Source organism: Semicossyphus pulcher, unplaced genomic scaffold (genome assembly GCF_022749685.1).
Source record: "Semicossyphus pulcher isolate SPU_LCO1_2020_fin unplaced genomic scaffold, fSemPul1.0.p SCAF_11, whole genome shotgun sequence".
Lineage (NCBI taxonomy): Eukaryota > Metazoa > Chordata > Actinopteri > Labriformes > Labridae > Semicossyphus > Semicossyphus pulcher.
The window spans coordinates 24,473,392-24,496,442 of NW_027211615.1; positions in this window are offsets into that span (position 1 = coordinate 24,473,392).

Sequence of the window (23,051 nt, forward strand, 5' to 3'; positions counted from 1 at the left end):
GCTACACGGCTAACTTAGATGGGAAGGGAAGCAACACTTAGCTCTTGCTCCTAGCTTTTACAGTGAGCGCCCCCTGCAGGCCTGGAGCACTTTCATTGTGTTGGCAGGATTGGCAGCGTTTTTCTTTTGCGTGTGTTTTCTGGGTTTGTGTGTTTTTGACTTTCCACAGTTTCTGTATATGCAGCACATTTGATGTTAATGCATTTGTTTCTGAATTTGCAGCACGTTTCCATGGTTGCATGTGTTTTGGACTTTCACACGTGTTTTTGTATTGCAACCTGTTTCTTCTGATGGAGACTGTTTGGGCCGTTGCAACGCGGTTGCCCTTGTCGGCCACCATACACATCACTGCAACTTATTATGCTATTTATTGGTTATTCAACATACTTATAACACAACAGAAAGAAAGCACACACATGCAGCTGACCTTACTGGCTGCAATGAAAGTGTTTATCCAAAGTATACTCTATTGAATGTCAGATTGTGTTAGACGTTCTTGTTCTCCCAGCTCTTTAAAAGGAACATTTTTTACATCACTGTGTTGCATTAGATTGGATAGTTTGTAACTTTGAGCAAAGGTTTCAATTTTCTCATGTTAGAATGAGTATTGTATTAAATTATACTTGAACAAATTTCTAGATTACAGACTGTCAGAGTGTCCTTACCTGAGGTCTCATTTATAAATGTTGCATATGCACAAAGCGGATCCTGCGAGTGCCGTACACCTCCCCACTCAAAAGTTGTGATCTGTAAAATCAAACTTGATGGGAAAATGTCATTAACTTCCTTTGTCTTCCTCTCAGTTGTTTCCGTGATTCTCCGCAAAGTCTTTGATCCGACCATGTAAGGTGTAACGTGGGCGTGTAGAGGGCGGAGTAAAGGGCTGATCCACGTGTGCACATTTCCAGGTTGATTGTGATTAATAAGGGGAACACAGCGTGCAGGATCGCGTGTACACGGTTTTAGAAATCTGAATTATTTCGGGTTTACAGCGTGCATACACTTTTAGTTTGGATTCTACACACTCACACGTTTATAAATCTGTAAAAAAGTATCGTTCGGTTTCTTTACTTCAAAGCAGCAAAGAATGAACAGCATGTTTTCTAAAGGAAACATTTTTAAAGTCTTTAAAGTTGAGAGCTCTTCACTTCCACCTAGTTTGATTTGATCAGGATGGACTTAAATATTTAGGACAATAGTTATGTAGTTATACTTTCTTTTAAGACACTTAGGCACGTCATTTCCACCATTATTAACCTTTATTATTGCTAATATACCGTAACTGTTCTTGTAATCCAAACATCAGATCTCGCAAAATTGTTTTTGAAACTTTCCTGCTGATAAAGTTTCATAAATAAATTAAATTGATGGTTCACTTTTGATCAATATTGTGCAGCAGGGAAAATGTGTGGAGTCGTCGTGTGTATTCTCACATGAACCTGAATCTATAGGCTGCAGAAACAAGTGCACTGTAAAGACATTGTTTTATCAATATGCAGATTTATAAGTAGCCTGTGTGTGTCTTTGGATTAAAACTCTTCCTCCACACCGAGTGTGTGTGTGTGTGTGTGTCTCTGTGTGTATTTAGCTGCAGGTTAGTGGCCGGTGCATGCCTCTATTACTCCCAATACTTCCTCATGGCAGCCTCAAGGATCCCCGGCTCTGCACCCTCAGGCTACTGTTACGTCCACACCTCCAGCAAGCAGCCGCTGGAAACGCACTGATTTCCGACGAACAGAGGCGAGTCCGCTGATTTAACAAAGGTTTCTGTGGGTCGCTGATTGTTTCTTTGTTCATTTGCGAGGTAAACTTCAGAGGTCACGTGATACTCATACCTGCGTTTCCTGCAGGTTGTCTCTGTCACTGTTTGGTCAGCAGCTAAAGAAGAAGCATGCAAATGAGAATATTACAGTATTGACAGCTTTCAGCGGTCAGGTGTGCACGTTTGATTTGATAAATCCTGGAGGAAAATCATTGAGCCAAGGTTAGACGGATGTATTGAGCTGATGATGGCTTCTAATTTAAAATCAGATATGCATTCAAGCTGCAGATGCAGTCGGATCGAGCACATTTATAACAGCGTTTGTCAATGCTGCACTTACTGTCTATCAGAGGTATTTAACCGCCATGTTTTATCACCATTATGAACACTTCAGTGAGAGTCAAGGGAACTATAGTCTAAATACGGAGTAAGTACGGAAGCCCTAAGCGGACATGCTTCAGTACATTATATTTCCTGTGATAACGAGAAATTTCGGGATCGCTTATTTATCTCGTTATCTTGAGAACAACCGTACCACCGTATCGTCAGATGATCATAACTCGTATCCACAGAGTTGCAAAAGTGGTCTGTAATATCCCAGAGTCCAGAATGTTTTATATAATGCCAGAAAATAATCCCGATATCACGAGAAATCAAGCTTTGTTATCCTGAGATAACGAGAGAAATGATTTCAGATCTCAAGAAAACAACCGGAAATCACTTGTTATCACGGGAAAACAGAGTGAATAAAAAGTATAGATGCATGTCCGCTTCGGGCTTCTGTAGATTAAACTGAAAAACATGCTTTTTTGTTGCATCGTTGACATATTAAAAGTTATTTACATCATCTATGGGCAGCTAGAGTGCAGAGATATCGGTGTCACCCTTCAGAAGCCTGTAGCAGACCGAGCCAGCTCTCTCCTTCTTGTTGCAGGGTTGCCATTGCTGCTGTCACTCAGGTCCTGCAACATAAAAATACATGAAGCACGACATGGTTATTACCAAGCTTTAATGGTTATGTCCTTTTTTATAAGTCTTATCTGCCTCCAGCTGTTTTCACAGGCATGTTTGTCGCTGTGCAGCGGCGATGTCACATCGTACAGATGTGGATAATCGCTGACTTGGTTTAACAGCTTGTCTTCAGAACTTAATGCCATTGTTGTCCCTGCTGCTATGTCCACCCTGTCACATCCCCTCTGCCTCTACACTGCCCCTACTGTTCATGTGCATACTGCATCTCGCATACACGTAGCGTTAAAGGGCCAGTTCGCCGATTTTCAACCTCAGTCCTATCATGCTATTATGGGGAGCTAATGCCATTATGATAGGTCGCTCTGTGCCTTTGGAGGATGCTATCCGCTTCTCCAATGGGCTCTGGAAAACCTCAGCCAGACTGCGTAAAATGCGTCATCTGGCGGAGGCCAGGGAGCTCGCTAAACTACACTTCCTCAATCTAGGACGCCCGCCTCCGATGTCATGTCTCGTTCAAAATTGCAGGTTTGAAATGTAGACTGCAGACCTGAAGATTTTTTAGACGAGCCACCGGTATATTATTGTCGTATTTCTGATTCTGTACGCTCTGAGCCATTGCCTGTAGCGTAGTATTTCACTCCAGCGTCTCTCGCTGGGCCGTTCCTTTCAGATGGAGGGGCGCAATGCACGCTGGGTGTTGTAGGAATGTAGAATGGGCGAAACCACGAGCTGTTTGTATGACTTTCTCCACAGCTATGGCGCCAATTTAAAATATTATTGCTTCAATCAATTACAGAGAACACCAGCTTTGACTGACAGGGGCTTTTTCCAGGAGTGAACTGCTCCTTTAAGTTTTGAGAAAGTGCACGCAAATGTCTACTTAAAAGCCAGTATATCTCCGGCTTAAGTCACATTCAGGAAGGACCCTGGATTCAATAGAAGACAGCTTCGTCACCACTGATTGTCTCGTTTGTCTTTGGAGAAGGGTCTCAAGATTTTTAAAATCCTGTTGATATGTGAGGCTGCGCTGACACTGCTAGAAAGAAGTCCTCTGAGGAACTGTTGTCATACAGGTTGTGCACAACCTCATTCTTTAACTTCAACGTATTAGAAGGCCACTTCCTGCTTCGCCTTTGGCCTAAAATATCTTTAGGAGTTATTTAGGCACATAGCTGTTCAATGCAATAACATAACACCACTCACTTTTCAGGTGAGTTAACTTTGGGTTAAGATAGTTTGGCTGTGTGATCACATGAAGACTCTCCTCGCCCTGCTGAACTAAAAGTAAAGCAGACAATGACGTCAGTCTGCGTTTACCAGACATGATCCAGTCGAGCTGCTACCATAACACCGTGATTATACATTTACTCAGCAGGTGATCGGTTCAATTTGACCACAGGCGGGCACATTGATTTTTTTTATATACATTAAAACAGCTAAAGGGGACGTATCGAATCATCCCCGCGTCCCTTTTATTTTGGCGGGACTGGAGGTTTAATTTACTCCACGCCGCAGCCACCACATCTAATCAGACTGTAACCACCGTGACTCTGAGTTCATGTTCTGTTTGGAGAATTAACAAGCCGAGAGTGTGTCTGCGTGTGTGTGTGTGAGCTTAAGTATGACTCGCATGGGAGAGAGCAGAGTGTGTGTGTGTGTGTGTGTGTGGGTAAGTGTCCATGAGAGTATGAGGTTGATTAGTCCAGGTTTTAATGTGGTGTGGTCGGCATAGCCTCGGGTCATGCAACAGGCCTATTGTGGGAGGCAGAGAGAGAGAAGAAGTGTGTGTGCGTGTGTGTGTTCCTGTCTGTGTGTGTACTGTATGTGTGTGTGTGTATGTTAATGTGTCTAATTAAAGGCGTAGGGGATCATGCTCCGGCACTGAGCTCGAGCAGCCGCCTGACGCAGATATGACCTCAGGCCATGGTCTATCTCCCTCACACACACACACACACACACACACACACACACATTCACATAGCTGCACTTGCAAACAAAGTAAAATACATCCATGCACTGCAACATATTAATACACACATTAATACGAGAGTTAACTCTACACACACCTGCTTATAAAACCGACGCACACAAAAGCAAAGACACACCCGTAACAAAATGTCTCACACGAACACACGCTGATATTTGTTGCAACACTCTTCCACACATCGTCCTTGAGCCGGAGTGTGACCGATGACTGCGCGGAGCAGGGACCCGAGGAAAATCCACCGCCAGCTCGGAGGTTTTTGTGAAGTGAATAAATCTCCTCCGAGCGGGTCGATATGTCACATCCACAGATTTATGAACACGCTTCAGAGACACAACAGCTCCTGAAGCTCCGGCGGCGCTAACATCACATTTCCCAAATTGCCTCGTTTGTGGAGGAAGAGGTGAGGAGCAGCTTAGTGCCGCGTACTTGGATCACACCCGAGCTCACCTCAGCTTTACAGTGAAGCTAGCTTTAGTGCTAATATACTTTTCTCCCTATGCTAACATTGCTGCTACGTTCACTGTCTGTTAATGCTACAGGAGAGGAGAAGAGTCTGCTGCTGAGTGGAAGACTTACGAGAAGGACATTTGAGCTGCAGCAAAAACTAGCATTAGCAACAGATTAGCGATCCATTAGCTTGTGTGTGAACAGTTAATTTTATACTTATATGAGGTTTATTTTTAGAGGTTTGGACGACGTTAAATTTAAAGGCTCTCTTGAAATTTTGTCCCTCCAATAAAATCTGCAACCAGCACACCAGACCTACAAGCTAGCTAGCCATTATGGGTCGTCTGTTTGAGTGTTTTAAAGATACTTTTTTGGGCCATTTTCACCTTTATTGATAGGACAGCTGAAGAGAGAGAGGAAATATGTGGAGAAGAGAGTGGGGGATGACATGCGGCAAAGGGATGAGTGCGGGAGTCCAACCTGTGGCCGCTGTGTAGAGGCGATAGCCTCTGTAGCTGTGTCCCAATCCAGAGGCTGCAGCCTTCGAAGGCTGTATTTGAAGGCATCACAGAAGCGCGTCGAAGGCTGTCCCAATTCGAAGGCTCCGTCAGATGCGGCCGACAAATGCGTCCTCCATTTCCCAGCCGAGGGTATCCCAAGATGCATTGCACGCCAATTCAAACGAAGTGGTGGACTTTAACGCGCCCGAGGAATACACTTTAAAAATGTTAAAGTTTTTGGTTCAACTCACTCGAATAGCTAGCGTTACACATGTTTAAGAAAACAAAAGGGTCCTTGAAACAAATGATCTTTTAAATAACTCAACGTTAGTTATGCTAGCTAGTTAGCCCGCTGGTTACCTGTTGCTAGGCAACAGGAGCGGCGTTTGGTGACGCAAGGGCAGACCGGACCGTCTCATTTCAGCTCGGCTTTAACGGTCAGCGCAGGCTACGAATGGAGCATCCTCCCTGGAGCAACAGTTTATATATGGGGTGCCTGCTCTACCAGCTAAGCTAAACCAGCATCCTGTGTTTGACTGTTCTCACAGTCAGTGCTATTGGCTGCTGTAAACACCAATAAATATCAAAGACAAGTCCCTCCATAGCTTCCAATCAATAAGAACGATAACATAAAGAGCGTAGTCGTAATAAACCAGAATTATCTTCTCACATTCGCCCTCCTAAACTTGGAAAGCATACTTTCTTGAACTTCATGGCTCCTAACTTTTCTTTTGACTGGTGCTTTAATCTTAAAAGTCATCCGCCTGATTTAACAGCAGCTGCCAGCTTACATCTAAAGTAGTGTTTGTGGTGAGCAGCGGAGGCTCACAACACAGAGGTAAATAAGACGCAATTAAAGCAGTTAAAAGAAACTACCTGATTCATCAAAATCAATTCTTGTTTCTGTCTGCAGTATCATGAGACAAAGAAGAAGCTTTAGTTTACCGCGTAGAGCTGTTTGTGCTCGTAGTTTAAACACAACGCGGAGTCATTTGAAGCCTGGAAGTTATGTGATGTGTCAACTTTAATTTCTGAGCGAGCAGGAAGATGATTAGCTTCAAGCTCATGAACCCAGACTGAGATGACAAGGCAGGACAGGGAGGGCGAACGCAGGAGGGTGTACTGTACCTGAGGTTTAGGATACAAAAGCAGCTCTATCAAACGACCTGCAGAAGCCTCACTTGTGTCTAAATGTAGCCTAGCCTTCTCTCTGTCTGTATCTCTGAGCTGCAGAGGCGAGCGCTCGCGTAGCAGCAGCGCTCAGTATCAGAGATGGAGATATTAACAACACACAGACTCAGAGTCGGAGTTTGGAGCTAGATGTGCCGTGACAGTCTGCATGTGTGTGTGTGTGTGTCTCAGTGCCTTCACCGCGAGGAAGAAGAAGAAGGTGGTGGTTGGTGGTGGGCGGGCAGGCGGGTTGGCTGGCTGGCTGGCGAGGGGAGGGAGGGGGGTGAGCTGGAGGGGAGGGGGTTTGTGGGTAATATGGGTGTCAGGGTGCTAGCAGTCTGTCGCCCAAGGCTGTGACATTACCGCACTTCTGCTCCGCTTCAAAAGAACCAAATCTAACTGACGACTGCTGTGATGGCTCCGAGTGTGTGTGTGTGTGTAAGCAGTGCATACTGTATGTGTGTGTCTAAATGACGCTCACTGTGATCTGAAATTGGGATAATGCGCCGTGACACACTGCCTCACGAAAGGCTTGAGACTGTATTACCCTACTGAACCAGCACCCAGGGCTGTGTGCGACTCTGTGTGCGTGTGTGCGTGTGTGTGAGGACACAGGTTGATAGATTGATTGGCAGGTGGATAAACAGGTTGTGTTTACAAACCATGAGTGGGTTCTGTATTGAGTTTTTTTTTTGTCTAAGTAAGCCGAGCAGTTGTTCCTGTTTAGTGACAGGCCGAGTGTTAGTGAACGTTTAAAATCAGGTTGCAGCTGAATAAAGAGAAACCTTTAATCCACCAGAGCCCAGGATTATATATATTTACTATACACGGAAACACTAAACAAAGTGAAGATGTATTTGTGCTGTGTCACTTAAATCGTACATCTTTTTGCAGACTGTCGGAGACGATCCGAGCTGTCAAACTAAGTCACTTCAGTTCTTTTACATCGTAGAGTTCACTTCCTGTCTGCCTTTCTTGAGCGTCGGAGCGCGTGAGCTCATCCTCTAATTACAGCCCGGATTGTGTTTATGTGTTGCCACACTGCATTAAAGATTTACGTTGAGTGGAAGCTGCACTTATACTTTCATATAGTGCAGAGAAAAGTAAACGTGCTGTGTGTTAGTGATGGAGGTGAAGGCCATGTCTCTGTGACACTGAGCTTCGGTTCTTGTTTGTTTTCATTGAAGAAGCGGTGGCTATTATCAAGGTTATTGATCGTATTAAGCAGCATGTTGTCATTGCCTGTGCATGCGTGGGTTCCCTCCGGGTACTCTGGCTTCCTCCCACAGACCAAAGACATGCTCGTTACTGTGTGCTCACACTGAACGCGAATAGACGCAAATTGGCGGCGAGACTCCATACAAAGTCAATGCAATGACGCGGGTAGGCGCAAATTTGCGTTGGGCGGCGTGAATGCGACACGAATTTGCGTAAGTTGAAAAAAATGTAACTTCCTCTGCGAATTTGTGTCATGTGGTGTAGTGAAAGTCTATCAACATCGAGATTCTCCTGACGCCGTTGGTAACCATGGAGATAAGCCCCGCTTCCTCTAGTCCATTCCGGAAGCAAAGCCTGTTATTTAAACCTGCATTTTGATCCGGTGTTCAAACTTGCGCGGTGTGAACGCACAGTTAGGTTCATTGTTGACTCTAAACTGCCCGTAGGTGTGTGAGTGTGAAAGGTTGTCTGTCTCTGTGTGTCAGCCCTGATTGACTGGTGATCAGTCCAGGGTGTACCCCCCTCTCGCCCAATGACAGCTGGGATTGGCTCCAGCCCCCCTGCGACCCTGACCTAAGTGTTGCAGATTAAAGATGGATGGATGAATGTTTTCAGTGATTGTAGTTCCTCGATCGGCCACATGAGGCTCATTGGCTTCTAAAGTGAGTCATTCCCCATTAACCCCAACGTTAGGATGCCCAACTTCACAGCAGAATTTTAACTTGTTTACATCTTGGTACATAAACTGGTCATGTCTCTATAGCTTATTTCACTTTTCATTAAAACTGTACATGGGGTGAATTTTTATATTTAAAGCTTCATATTTCACTCTGTGATATGTGTGGAGTAGTTTAGCATCATTTACAGTTAAAAAAACTCCTCATGTTTCTCACACTGGTGCTCTGTGCAGGCCCTCAAACAGCCTCCGCCTGAAACGACTCAGTCAGCTCTGTCCCTTTAAGAAACCCCGCCCCTTACAAGCCCGCTTTCTTCTGATTGGCCTGCTGAGGCTGCACTTTGTACTCCAACATACTTTTACCTACAGACTGGAAACTTTACCCACGTTTAGTCTGAACATCCAACATTGTAACATTAAAATGTGAAACAGCAGAATACCCCCTCTTTAAGTTGATTTTAGCCTTAATTAGCAGTTATTGGTGTTTTTCAGCATACCTGGTTAGCTTCGCTTGTCAACTAGCTAATAAGCAAGGCATAGATGGTTCAACTGTTAGCCCCTCTCTTTCTTCCAAACATGGTTATTTATGGCTCCGAAAAGCCAAGATGTTGATGGCAATATTTTCTAACGTGACACCTGTTTCTTCCCGACTGAGAGCTCTCTGGTTTCAATTTGCCGCCATATTTCTCTCCCCAGCTTGTCATGTGAGCTTAAGTCTGGCCTCCGTTGCTTAGAAATGTGTTTAATTTGACATTTTATCTGATAGATTTGACATTCTTTTAGTTTCTTTTAAGACTCTCCATGTTTTCAGTTGTCATCTCTTTTCCTCGGTCTGCTCTCTCTGCAGCCTTTAGTGCAGGGAAGTCCTGTATACTGTAGATAAAGATGTTACACTGCTTCATACAGTCCAATTTTGACTTGAGACAAACACACACACACACACTCAGACGCACATGCACGCACACACACAGAACGGGTTTGGACTGGAGGGGCTATTAGCACATCTGAGGCACGTTCATGTCATCACGCCATGTTCCTCCTAACAGCCATGACATGCTTTCCTCACACGCTTTTATCATGTGTGTGTGTTTATTCCAGGTGTACAGTATATGTGTGCCTAATATACAATCTTGTGTGTGTGTAAGTGGCTGTGTGTGTGTGTTTTGCTCTCATGAAAGGCTGGTAATTTCACGCGTGGTCAGACGGTTGCATTTCAGCTTTAGCCTGGAGTGTAGCAGGAACTCCTTAACTGTTCAATGACTTTAGCTTGAGGCAAGGTCCGCCTACACACACACACACACACACTCAAGCACACACACCTATGAAATTACACCCATCTACTTGTTCTGCTTCCACACACACGCACACACGCGCGCACACAGAGGCGTTTGTTGCTGTAAGGTGTATGTAGTTGCTTTGTGCCGGAAGGGAAGATCACTGCTTTGTCTGTTTGATAAAGCTACAACGTCCATCTCCTTCAAAGAGCGCCGTGCTGATCTGATGTGAGGCGAGTGTGTTGATGGATTTGACGATTACGCCGCCCTGGGCGCTGAGCAAGAAACGGCGATGGTGCCACGCTGTAAAACAGGAAGGAAGAGGAGCATGAACGACTTGATTAAAGAAGTTAAAAGGAGGGAAACGTCCTGTCAGGGAAATCTGCAGACGATGCCGGTGTGAATTTTACGAGGCCGTGACAGGAACTGGTTTATACTTTATAACACTCAATATTTCTTTTGTTATCAGAAAGTGCAAAAGGAAGAAAAAATACTGACTAAAAAAGTGTTACTACATATTTATTATAGTTAAATATCCCATCATGTTTCCCAGGAGGAGTCAGAATAAAAAGACCAATTCAGAACCTGCTCTGAGAATTGTTGAATTTAAGGGGCTCTTTCCAAAATGCTCAGTATAAATAAACTACTTACTTTAATTAATTTGACGCAGTAATCTTTAAACTCAGCTGTTTTTTCTGTTGGATCCTGACAGGTTTTTGTAACATGTTTCCTCTTTAATCACTGCGCTCAGTTTTGTGGACATGAGTGGCATAATCGGCCACAACAGCAGCAGATCAGTTAAAGTCGAGCTGAAACGGCATCTCGAGAGTATCTAGCTTCCGTATCGTGACGTATTTCCGAGTGAAACAGGACGTGCAGGCGGGACATATCGTTAGAGGGATTTGATTTGATCGTTGAGAAGTGGGCGTAGACAGACGTTCTCCACAGCGCAGTAGCTAGCTAACTGACCGAGCGTTCTTGGTGCTCTGCGGCTACATGTTGCAGATTGATTGGTTGAAATTGTTTGGTGCTAACTTACGTAAGCACGCGTGAAATTTAGTTTTACCGGAAGAAAAAATGATCGGATTTTGATATAAGAATACGAAGAAATGGATTTTCTGTATTTTTTTTGGCCTATATTGTCAAATAGATGCACAATATTACCGGGGAGGTGATCTAAAAGGATTAAAATGACATTTTTCACTTCACCTCCACTTTAAGTCCTGTAAGTTGAGAGGTGCGGCCTCTGTGGATCGGACTTTGTTTGTCCAGCACATCCCACAGGCGCTCGATTGGATTGAGATCTGGGGAACGACACCTTGAACTCATTACTGGACCGTTTCTGCAGTGTCGCAGGGCGCGTTATCCTGCTGAAAGAGGCCACTGCTATCACGGAATACCGTTTCCATGAGGGGGTGTACTTAGTCTGCAACAATGTTTACCCCACAAGAGCTGCAAGTTTGGAGATGCTCTGACTCGGTCGTCTAGCCATCACAATTTGGCCGTTGTCAAAGTCGCTTAAATCCTTGCACATCACCGTCAGTGGTCATAATGTTATGGCTGATTGGTGTAAATCTATCAGTATATAAACACATGTATAAATCATTAAGTAAGCATTAGTTTCACTGAGAACCTGCGGCATTGAGCCTTGCAGATATTTGTGCTGTATGTCCGGTGTTCGAGACGTCTGCCTCTGAGAGAGACAAATTTCAACCTGCACACCAAAGTAACGGAGGTGAGCAGGATGTAGTTTAACAACAATGTAAACATGTCCGGCAGGTAGGAAGTTATAGATATTTAACAGGCCTGCTCCTGAACTTCAGCTACGATATGTTCATGAAAGGACACATAAACTCTAGCATCGTGACAATAAGACAGTAAACCTTCAACCAAAGTAAAAAAAATAGCAAGTAAGTAACTACAGTTTTAAAATAGATAAAATAATAAAAATAGAATATGCCGCTCATCCTGTTCAGGGTCGTGAGGGGCTGGAGCCTATCCCATTGGGCGAGAGGCGGGGTTACACCCTGGACTGATCGCCTGTCAATCACAGGGCTGACACACAGAGACAACCTTTCACGCTCACACCTACGGGAAATCTTAGAGTCGACTATTAACCTAACGAGCATGTCTTTGGACTGTGGGAGGAAGCCGGAGTACTCGGAGGGAACTGACGCATGCGCGGGGAGAACATGCAAACTCCGCACAGAAAGGCCCGAAAGGTCAGAACCGGGATTCGAACTAGCAACCTTCTAGCAGTGAGACGACAGTGCTAACCAGCGCACCACCGTGCAGCTCGTATTAATTACAATGGTGCTTAATGTGTTCTATATAGGATGTATTTAGTGTTGAAAGAACTATGCATGAATGGGAAACCTGTAGGCGTCTTAATTTATGAGCATAATATCACTGCTCTTAAAATATAACATTAAAGAGATTAAGAGACGCTTAAAAAGAAGCACAGTTAGAGTAAGATACAAATAAGCAGCACACTATTCTTCCCAGTATTTCAGTCGTGACCCCTCTGCTGCTCTGTCCTCCCAGCCTGCTAATAACATCCACCTGCTGTCCCAGAGGTAAACCCATCTCTCCGGCGTCACCGCAGCTACACCTGTCACTCACCTTGACGGGCCGTCTGATGAACTCTGTGGGATAATCCAGCTCCACCGCCGACTCTCCACCCGGCAAACTGGCAAGCATCCGGCATGTGACCCGCAGCCAACTCTGCACCTGTGCTCGTCCCTTTGTTTCTCTCTCTCTCTCCTCTGTTTGTACCTGTTGTGACTGCGACCTCACCTTCATCAACACATCTGGAGCGCGACCGGACGCACTCATGAGGGACGGTCTGCTCCAACAGCTCTGAAATCCAGCACGAAAAGTAGTGGTTATTTTCATTCTTTTAATTAATGTATCTATAAAATGATGGAACAGAGTAAAAACGCACAAATATTCAGTCAAAAACGAAACACATATTAGAAATTAAGATCTGGATTTACATATTTCTATATTGGAGAACCCGGAAAAGGTTAACAGTTTAACTGAGTCTCTTTAAGAGAAAAATCTGGCTTGTTTAACTTGCTTGACAAACTGCTCAATTAGATGACGACGTTTCAGCTCTAGCTCCCGTTGTAAATCAGGTAGCTTACTCATTTTGTTTTTAGGACATGTTAAACAAAAAAAATGCCAGCAGTTTTGTTCTCTTTGGCGGCACCTGTGGCGATAAACGGTAATTGCGGGAACACACTTCCCAGATATCCAGACAGTGCTGCATGTGTGACTTTGGCTCCGGTTGGAACTCTTGATTTTCCTGGCTGACGGTCGTCGCACATCAAAATGTACAACAGCTACGTTGGTTCGCGCTGCAAATCGTAGTTTCAAAATAACGGCTCTAAAATAGTGAGATGCCTACGTTTTTTCCCCCCTATTCTTTTCTATGGGCCGGTGTCCCGTCTGAGTTTCCCTTGGCTAAAGACAAAAAACATGGCGGACGTTCCTTTTGTTTGATCGATAAGATCGTTTTGATGACATTGCTAGCGAGAATGTACATTTTATTTCACAATCTTCGCTCATTGGATGTGTTTGATCTTTAGTTTGAAGATTCTTTCAGAAGCGTAGAAATTCAACGTTTTCAGCTGTTGCTATGGTGGTTGCTATGGACGCTGATATTGCTGAAACCACGTAGCTTGTTGTTTGAATCTGTTTATCTTTGGCTTGTGTAATTATCTGAGCTGTTACGGTACTTGTGTTATTTTATGTAACTGTTTACGTACTTGTAATAAAATTAATTTGGCGATAGATAGTGACTTTACAGACATTTATTTAGCAGATTATCACTTTATTAAAATCCTTCACATTACGTCCTCTGCACTCGTGATGTATTCACCAAATCATTACAGAAATCCTCTGAATAACAAACTACAGCTGTTTTCTATGGTCTCGCTGTCAAGAAGTGTTATCGTGTTATTTATTGATTCATTATTTTTTGTGGCTTTCATCTTTATTCGATAGGACAGTGGATGGACAGAGGACTCCACTGTTTCCAGTGTGGAGTCTTTCAGCTTCCTCGGGACCACCATCAGCCAGGACCTCAGGTGGGAGCTGAACATCGGCTGCAGTGAGAGAGGGTGATTGGCTGACACCTGACACCTCCAGGATCCTGAGGCGTGCAGGTAAGATTGAGGCCGACCCCTCTCACCACGGTTACATTCTCTTTGAGACCCTCCCCTCTGGCAAGAGGCTGCGCTCCATCAGGACCAAAACCTCCCGACACAGGAGCAGTCGCTTCCCCTCTGCTGCCAGCCTCGTCAACAAGGCCCCGACCCCCCCACATGACCATCGGTGTGTCCGAAACTGCATACTATCATACTAATCATACTAACCGTGACGTCAAATTGAGTATGTCATGCGTTCCCATCTCATAGTATGCAATTTTGTGTATGCAAGAAATGCCCAGATGTATAATAGATCAGCCCGGATATTTGAGTATGAGACAGGAGCTCACTGGTTGTACTCAACCGCCCCAAAATGCATTGCGGCTATTCAGCTTCTACTATGGTGGAGATGGACCGGAGATCAGACCGGACATACGTAAACGATTAAGTCACGTGATACGGAGAAGACGGCTCTGAGTATGATGTCACCGGCATCCTAATAGTCAGTTTAGTAGGCAGTATGCAGTACATACTGTTTGAGTATGTAGTAGGCAGTACACACTAGTATTTTTAATTCTATACTGTGAGCTTTTACACTCAATATCCTGCACACCTATACAGTTTTTAATCACACCTGTTGTACATATTTTGTATAATACGTATTGCTTTTTATATTTTTTAATTCTTATTGCCTTTTTTTCAATATCTTATTTTATTTTCTTATTTTTGTAGTTCTGTGTTAATTGTTCTGCACCAAAACCACCAAAACAAATTCCTTGTATGTGCAAACCTACTCTGCAATAAACCCTGATTCTGATTCTGATACAGGGTCGGAGCTATGGGAGGAGAGAGGAGGGATGACCTGCAGCAAAGGGCCGGGGGTCGGAGCCAAACTCAAATACTACATAATCAATATGAATACATACAGTGACATTACTCTGTAGTATCACTGCATTGTATCTGCAGCCGTAGCAGTCACAGGGAGCCGCTGATGTGGAGTACAGTACATCCTATTGATCTGTAACAATTTGAAGTAAAGTTACAAATTGCATCGCAGGTTTAACACGAGGCTGGATGCCGCTGCAGCTTCCTCCTTGTTTCTAAAGTGCATGTTTAAGTTAATTCCGCGGCCTAAGCTACTTCCTGTGCTTGACAAGCTGCTGTACATTCACTAAGCTGCAGAGACTGTCAGCGAGTCTGTAGACGGCTCCAGCGCTACTTAGCAAGAGGAAGAGGAGCCCTTCTGATCTCCCAGGATTACGGAGTGTGTGCGCGCGCGTGTGCGTGCGTATGTGTGCGAGTTCAGGCCCTGGATGGCTTAAGATGGACTGTATATTAGAGGGGAATATTAAGAGTCTCCGGAGTTTCACACCTTCCTCCCCTCGAAAACGCAGCCGGCTAATGAGAGAGAGAGACAGATGTGGAGAGGGCGAAAGAGAAGGAGATGGAAAACACAGACAGCCTGTCTCCCCATCTCTGACGTATTGACATGCAGGCCATGTATGTGTGTGTGTGTATGTGTGTGTGAGTGTGTGTGTGCAGTGTGTGTGAGTGCATTTGTGCAGTAGTAGGCTGCTGGGTTAGAGGATAATTGCCAAACCGTTGGGACCTGAGCTCTGCCCGGCCTGTCAAAGCAGGCGTGACAAAACCTCCAATCAACCCTGCAGCAACCAGAGAGAGAGAGAGGGAGAGAGAGGGAGAGAGGGAGAGGGAGAGAGGGAGAGAAGGAGAGAGAGGGAGAGAGAGAGAGAGAGGAAGAGAGGGCAATAGAGGGCAGGCTTATTTTACCATTCCTCTTTTTTTAAATGATATCATTCGCTGCATATATTTAGTGCCAAATCACTTGATATGCAGATGATGTAGCGCTCTATCTATCTATCTATCTATCTATCTATGTATCTATCTATCTATCTATCTATCTATCTATCTATCTATCTATCTATCTATCTATCTATCTATCTGTCTGTCGTGACCTTGTGTGACGGCTTTCAGACCTTTCGTCCAATCACTGCTGAGGTCTGATTGACAGACGCAGAACTGAGCTGAAGAACTGAGCCGTGATTGGACTACAGGCCTCTAAATTAGATACTGTACGCTCCCACACACACACACACCTGAACACACACCTGAACACACACAGTATTCCTGCATTTGTGTGTACAGACATGTAGAACAGCGGTAGACATTATACAAAATATAAGGAAGCGAGGAGGAAGTGCACACACATGCAGAAATAGATCAATAGACGTAGCGCACATACGATCAGGCATAAGCCTACAGTATGCACACACACACACACACACACACACACACACACACACATTGCCTGTGGTAGTGACTGAGTCCTGTGGTTATTACTGTAGTGCCGCTAGGCTGATGGTTTAGGGCTAGCCACAGCTCCCTCTCGCTCTCTCTCAAAAACGCACACACACTCTCACACACACACACACACACATTCCTACACACGTGTGTGTGAACATGTACTCCACACACACACTCACGGGTTGTGGATGTCACCCACTCTCGGGGGATGCAGGCGGTTTGCCTGACGTTGGGTTTCTTCCCAAAGTGCTGCAGGGGAAACCTTAGGAGAGAGAGAGAGAGAGAGAGAGAGGGAGAGAGAGAGAGAGAGAGAGAGAGGAAGTGAGGGAGAGGGAGAGAGAGGGAGAGAGAGGGAGAGAGAAAGAGGAGGAGAAGTTAGAACTGGTTTAGTGGTTTGGTTTTGTATTAAACCAAACCAAAGCACTTCCTGTCAATAGGAGATACCACAAATATAGCATAGTGTGTGTTCAGGTGTGTGTGTGTGTGTGTGTGTGTGTGTGTGTGTGTGTGTGTGTGTGTGTGTGTGTGAGCGTACAGTATCTCATTTAGAGGCCTGTAGTCCAATCACGGCTCAGTTCTTCAGCCCGGCGTCTGTCAATCAGACCTCAGCAGTGATTGGACGAAAGGTCTGAAAGCCGTCGGACGGACGGACACATCGAGAAATGCTAGTAAAGTATAATAAAATAATATAGTACAAATAAACAATCTCTCAGTGGGAAGGTTGGTGGTTCGATCCCTGACTGCCACAGTCACAGTCACTGAACCCAAACTGCTCCTGGTGGCAGAGCCCTCGGGTATGAATGCATACATCTGATTGGAGATCCGCACTTAGGCCTCTGCCATCAGTGTGTGAACGAGTGTGTGAAAGGGTGAATGTGACGTGTAGTGTGAAAGCAGCATCGAGTGGTCGGAAGACTAGAAAGGTGTTATATACAGTTTTACCATTTACAGTACAAGCAGACTAAACAGGGAGGTGATGTGCAGTTTAAGTTCGACAGAGAGCATCAGGAGGACTCTGCTCTCGTATCAAGAAGTAAAAGTGTTTTTGAAACATGAAAAGAACAATTTAAAGAAATGTTAAGCGCAAATATTTGCTTAAATTTCAAAGTGCAGACCACTCCCTCGCTAACAGCTCGAACCCAGTCAAAGGCTCGCTCTCGTCCCTCCTGTTGCTTGGTCACACTTTCTCTCTTTAAAGCTTCATCCTTCAGCACGGTGTTACAGTTTCTCTTTCCACAAGAACACCGAGCTGAGACGGGAACAGAAACCTGCAGGATTTTTTGAATGATGAACTCAGACTTATTCTAACAACAGTGTTTGTTCTGGCTGAGAGACGAGACTCAGGAAACATATACTTCAACAAAATGAGGCGAAAGGTTCAATTTCTAGGCTGCTAAATTCTGCAGGCACGTCTCTGAGGTCGTACAGTAGAGGCGTTTTAGGGGTAAAAAAAGGCACAGTTATTGATGAAGCGGTGCAGATTTAAATTTTCCTGCTGCCTTTTTTCCTCCCATGCAAACTCAGCCCTTCAGCTTCCACCTTGTGCGATAAAACCAAACCATAAAACTGAACGTATGTCACCTGAGAGTCTGCAGAACATGTTGGAGACGGCTCGTCGTCACTGCCAGACACGTCCGACATTTTTAGAGCACGTGTAAAATCTGAGAGAGTCTAATTTTTGCGGAAAATAATTGTCAACGTGGAGAATTTGTTTTTGTCGTGTTGACGTTGTGATCGTGTCAGAGTGTGTGCATGTGTGTGTGTGTGTGCGTGTGTGTGTGTGTGGACCGAGGTCACCTTCCCCCCCGCTCTCCACCTGGGAGTGTGTGTTCACAGGGTGTCTGTGCTGAGGGGATCCGGGGTGAATACAGAGTGGAGCCACACTGGGAATAAGCTGTCAGATGAAACACTGAGGAACTACTGAGAGACACTAAAAGAGAGAGAGAGAGCAAGTGTGTGTGTGTGTGCGAATGAGTGTGTGCGTACATGACGGTGTGTGTGTGTGTAACAATGTGTAGAAAAATCCTGTGTGTGCTTTCGTCGGTGTTTGCATGCCGGCTTCCACATCCCTAAATCCCCCGTGAATTTGTGTGTATATTTGTGCGTGTGTGTTGGCTTGTGCATGGAGCTACGTACATCAGTGTGTCTCTGGGTGTGTGCGTGGGTGTGTGTGTGTGTGTGCAGAGTCCAGGGGAGCTCTAGTTGAAAGGGAAAGCCCTCGCTCTCCACAGACTGACTTAGGATTCTCTCTACCTTCCCCAGAGTTCACTGCAGCGGCCTGCACACTGGACTTTTCTCCACACGTACACACACACACACACACACTTAGTCAGTCATGTAATATCTACCTCTTAAGCGTCCCTCCTCTCACACACACACACACACACACACACACACACACACACACACACTTTCAGCCTCTCCAGTTGAACCGTGCACTCTTGAACCTTGTTACTTTGAGCTTGTGCCAGTTCACTTGGTTTTCGAGGATGGAGGAGCTTTTATATGCAGCGTACACACACACACACGCGCACACACGCAGGCAACTTCTAGAAGTCCAGCACAGAGCAGGACATAAAAGCAGGAGCAGGAGGATGAAGTGGAGGAGGATGAAGAACAGAAGGAGGTCAGTGATTAATACAGCACGCCTTTGACTCGAGGTTTGAGGACTTTAATCGGCTTGACTTACTGCCTCGTGTGTCTGACATCAGAGCATCAAAACTTCTTCTTCATGCGTTCACTGAGAAACTTGATGTCAAATCTTTGAGATGAAGGATCGACTCTTTACGTGCACGATAAAATGACAATAAATGTCATGTTAAAGTGTTAATAATCAATAACATCTGAACACACTTTTTTGTTCTGATTTTAGATCCGGTTTACTTTGAGTTGGGTTAAATAACACTTTGTGCACGGTTATCACAAGCGCCTCCATTTCCCTTGTGCAATGCATCATGGGGAAAAAAAGTGTGACACACTGTGAAAGGTGTATTCAATTGAATGAATGACATTTTACATCCACTGTTAATTATTATGAAAATAAAGTGCAGATCCTTTATGTCAGAGGGTTTTTATGTTAAGGCGTAGTAATCTTTGAGAAGGTCTCAGTCATGTGGTCGTGTGTGATTTTGTGCTTCCTGTTCTGGTTTCATTGTGGGACATTTTGTCTCCTGTGTTGGTATATCTGTGTTATTGTTGTTGAGTCTGTTCTGTTCTGTCTCTTGTGTATTTATTGTAAGTATTTTAAAGGGACGGGCACTGCAAAATAGACAAGGCTATAAATGCTGTAGTGTGAGGCATCGGTTTACTTGCAAACATTAAATAAATAACTTGTTTTCTAACTGATTTTAGACACACGCTCTGTAAGTCGAGCATTCTGTCTACAAATGATGAGATATAATGAGATGAGAGATATTGTCCTGCCTGTCCCTGATGTACAGACTTCTCTAGACTTCTACTTTAACATAAAGTGATGGATCTGATACGACACGACTGTTTCCTCTACTTTAACTGACCTGATTTATTATCTGCATTTTGCATCATTTTATTGCTTACCTAAGTGTGTGTTCGTCCACAGCTTACGTCTCTGTCGGGTTTGTTTGGCTCTCGCATTTATTAGTTAGAGCAGCGACGTGGGGAGGAGAGAGTGGGGGGGGATGACGTGCAAATGATCACAGAGCGGGAGTCGAGTCTGAGCTAAGCCAGCGCTCCCTCCCATGCACGTTCTCTAACTTGAATAAAAGTTGTTAAAAACATTTAAAATAATCAGCATAAATGTCAGTGATAAAAGACGCAATAGTTTAAATATTCTTCCAACAACATCCAACACTGTTTCAGCCCTTTGCTCCGTGTTTAACAGCTGCTTTACTTTCGTCATCTTTAAGGTTTAACGGACTCTCTCAGGGCGTCCAGTCTCATTTCTACCTGTATAGAAATTACTGCTGCAACATTATGGTTAATTTTTTAAATCATCCTGGAGGACGGATGTGCTGCATATCAGTGCACAAGAAGGAGGGCAAACATCATCCTGGAGCACAATTATTAGTTAAACTTGAGGTTTCAGACTGTTCAGTTGTTACGTGATGTTTTGTATCCGCTTTAAAGCTGTTTTAATGTTGCAAACATGAACATGTCTGCAGATTAAAGTTCTTATTTTTCTGCTCATAAATTCCTGTTGGATTTCAGTGAATCTTAACTCCTCAGAATCTTTGTTAAGTCTGCACCCAGCTTGTATAAACCTCACCCGCTTCCCCCCCACAGACTCGGTGTGTGTGCTGTTAGTAACTGAGGCGCACGTTGAACTGCTCCGTCAGGAAGTTGTTGCTCACGGATTGTGAGCGGAGGAAGAGGAGCGGAGGAGAGTATGCTAATGGCTCTGCCGATGAGAAAACGTGCGCATGTGTCCCTCAGGTAAAAACAGGGGAACATGGAATCAAATCTGAGCCAACATCCTGAGATTGTTCCTGTTGATAAATTGATATCATTAAATATAAATGCAGCGTGTTTCATTCCCGGACGCCGCGGGCTCGGAGCTGCGAACGGGAATGCTTTGAATCCGAGGCTGGAAAATTTCCCCCAAATCATCAAATCTGACAACAAAGGAGAACTCAAATGGGCTCCCTTAATGAGTTAAACACACACACTCGCACGCGCCGACACACACTCCTGATCTAATGAGTCTTTTAACCGTCTTCCTTATCCATCTGTCTGCACACACACGCACACACTTTCTGTATGATCAATCCACATCAAACAGGAAGTGATTTAAATATTCATATAAGGTGTTAGAAGACGGCTCGCCGGCCTCTCTCTCTCTCTCTCTCTCTCTCCAGGTGTATTAATAATTCCCCCTGTCTCTCCACCACACAGAGTTGGAGCTTTTTTTTTCTCCCCCTTCAGACAAAGTTTCTAGAAGTTTCTATAAATTAATAAGAGTGTGTTCTCTGTGAAGCCGGCAGCTTTGAACCCCGGCGTATTGATCTTTGCAGGTGAGTCGGCCGTGCCGGATCACGACTTCAAACAGAATCCGATGTTCCTGTGAAGAGGCCGGCCCAGCCCAGAACAATGCCCACATTATAGCCTCCATATGACGGGTCCAATCTTGGGGGTGGCGGGGCGGTGGAGGGTGGACCTGAACGTGGTGCAGGAGGTTAAGATGGTTGTGAGGGGAGCGCTGTGACACCAGGTGTAGATATTGGATGTGATTGAGATGTTGAATTAATCACAGAGATCTGCCAGGCGGACACGCCGATGCCGAGGGTGATGACGTCCTTTTTATTACAGATCACATGAGCTCCACCTCGGCTGGGATCGATACCGTGCAGTTTGGACTGTACTGTATTTACTGCTCTGCAGGTAAAGTTCACATGCACATGAATACGCTCAGATTTTTAAAACATTTCTGTTGGAAAAAATAGAGTAAAAGTAGAAGTGTGGTTGTTAAAGGAGCTTTGAGACGATCACTAATATGGAGTAAAAATTAGGGGTCGACTGATGAATCGATGGACTTGCAGATAATGCAGACAACAGAGTTAAATACATTTTGTGTCTAATTTATTATTATTATTGAATTGAATTATTTTATCAAATGCAATAAAAGCAACAGCATGATATCTGCATCATATATCGGCTCTAAATATCGGCCATTGAAAAACCCACATCGGTCAACCACGAGTACAAATGTTAAACTTCAGTTATATAACTGGTGTATACATCAGCAAGTTTAGTATTAAATGACATGTTAAGGTTACTTTTTATTCTTTATTCTGTGTCAATATATTATTTTGTTGTCTTATCATTTTAAAGGCTCTAAAGTGTCGACTGTTTTTTACATCATTTACAAGCTCTAAATCAGATTGTGCAATAAAGGTGTACTCGGCACATTGCAACCACAGCTTTTGCACAAATCATGTGTCAAATTAAAAAACTAATTGCAGTGATGCAACACCTGCAAAATAAACACCTACAATTGAAAGGTGGATTAATTCACAAACGTTTGTTGTTGTAGATTAAGTTTAAATGAAGTGTGCTTTGAGCGTCTCATACGTGCAGGTAACACATGACAGATAGAAGAAAGGAGACTAAGGCAGACATAAAAGATAATGTGTGTTTTTTTGCTTAATTACAGAGAAGACTGTATAAAAGGATGGAAACCAGAGCGAGGCGGCAATTCACTTGAAGAAGAGGTGAATTATGGAGGTCTGCAGTCTTTGAGTATCTTAATTTGAGGTGCTATGTGAGGCAGATCTATATTTTTGGACCTATTGTTTCTTGATATGTTTCTCTAACCTAGCAGAGGGATGATACGTCCGCTTAACATTAGAAAAGTTCCTGTGTTTGTGTTTAATAATGCTAAAACTAAATCTGTTGTGTGCTCTACTGTCTCTAATTCAGCCTCTGCGTATGTGTGACATTTAGGTTGCTGCAGGTTGATTTCAAAGCGTCTTCAATAAGTAACCTAATCCAAACTAGACGTTGTTTATGTTTAAGAATCAGCTGATGTAGTTGCTTCCTGGGGATCAAACACACCCTATAAGGGACTATAAATACACAAAACATACATATTAAATGTC